Genomic DNA, 1,793 nt, shown 5'->3' with positions numbered 1-1,793 from the left:
ACACTGCCAGACTGAGAACAGAGTGGATGTGTGTATAATAGAAGCAGTACATAGACCACACTACCCATGATGCATTTGGCCATTTAACTTGACTTCCTGATTACAAAGAAGCCTCCATTATCAAACTTTCCACCACATAGAAAAGTTTACTGGTGCCTACCTTTATAAAGCCACAAAGTAATCACATGAGCAAGACCTACATAACCATACTTGTATCATGCACAGAAGAGGGAAGAGCAGACATGAAAGCTTCCCCACTACAGAAGATGGTGCAGGCTAATTCCTGGAGACTATCAGACTCCATTGAATGACTATGCTGCAACTTTGCAGAACAACCACAGCTTGAGGATATCAGTCAACTTAAAAACTTAAAGCAAAGACATTACCATTGACCTCCAAAACCATTTGTTCCAACACCAAACGCACACAACCTGCTTTGACAGCTGAACATGAAGAATGGCAAACACAAGCAACAGTCCGGGCAAGAGCAGCAAGCAAGTGCCAGCTGCCAATCAGCAAGGCAGGAGGAAGAGACAACTGAGCAGCTTTAAGTAGGTTGGCAATGATCAGCTGACTGCCACGTCACCTGTGACGCAAGACTGGCGTAGTAGCATTGTATCAACTGAATGCAACCGCATTGACCCACTCAAGGTTATGCTGGCTGAACCCATTCCGCAGGCTACATCCATTTACAGTATCTGAATCAGTATGTGGATGTAGAATAAGTTGTGTATGTGAACCATTAGTGTTCATAACTAAACTAATGAAGTGTGCAGCACGGTGGAGACAGGTCACACTGGAAACTGGCAGCAGCCTCATTATGATGGGAACTGTACACCTGGGCGCAAGTATATCCTCAGCCCTAATGAGCTGCCTCCCAAACTAGAATGACACAAAGTAGTCTCTCAGGTGACTGAATCTTGGACTTATTGTAATGAATGTAATGTTATTTCCATTCTTTGTGAATTCACCCCAAGAGCATATTTACGAATGCACCCTACATGTTGCTCTCATAAAATAACCATATGGAGAATTAAGATACTAATTTGTGCCTGCAACATGATGTGTTTGATCAATATCTGTGTAACTGATGTTCTCAGTTCTCACTATAGCCTATTCCTGCCAAACAATGACCATATAAAGTTTGCCTGTGTGGCCTGGATTCCTGTCAAAGGACAGGCACAGAGCTGCTGTGTGTGTGATGTATTAGTCATTACACATTGGGAGCAAACAAGGGCTAGTTGAGGCAGAGATTATGAGCCTGCTGCATGTGCTCTTGTCTTTAAGCGAAATACCACATCTATAATCCACACTTGAATAATATCTGGGTAAAAGGTTACGTTCGACATGACAGGCTTTCCAGTTATGTCGCGTGTTGACTGTGTCGCATGTCGACTGTATTTATGGGACCCCCTCCTCCCCTTTCTTAGTCCACTGGCTTTGTCCTGGGTGCCATTGCTAATGTGTTTATCTCTATCAAAACAACACTAGGCCTACATGTTTAAGGCAGTGGTGCAGACAGAATCTGTCTTGAGACATTTTAATGACTGTTCAGACTCCAGACCAATACAATATGTAGTGAAGACTTTGTGAAGTCACAGTGACCTTGACCTTTGACCACCTACAGTACAGTACTTCTAATCAGTTCATTCCTGAGCCCAAGTGGAAGTTTGTGCCAAATATCATGAAATTCCATCAGGTGTTCCTGAGATATCACGTAAAAGCCAGACACAAGGTGAAACAACACCAGCCATGTTGTTGCAAATGGAAACAGTAATAATAAGAGCTAAGGG

Source organism: Nannobrachium achirus, assembly GCF_963921795.1.
Source record: "Nannobrachium achirus genome assembly, contig: SCAFFOLD_184, whole genome shotgun sequence".
Lineage (NCBI taxonomy): Eukaryota > Metazoa > Chordata > Actinopteri > Myctophiformes > Myctophidae > Nannobrachium > Nannobrachium achirus.
The sequence above is the reverse complement of the archived record's forward strand: the minus strand, read 5'-3'. Positions refer to the sequence as shown.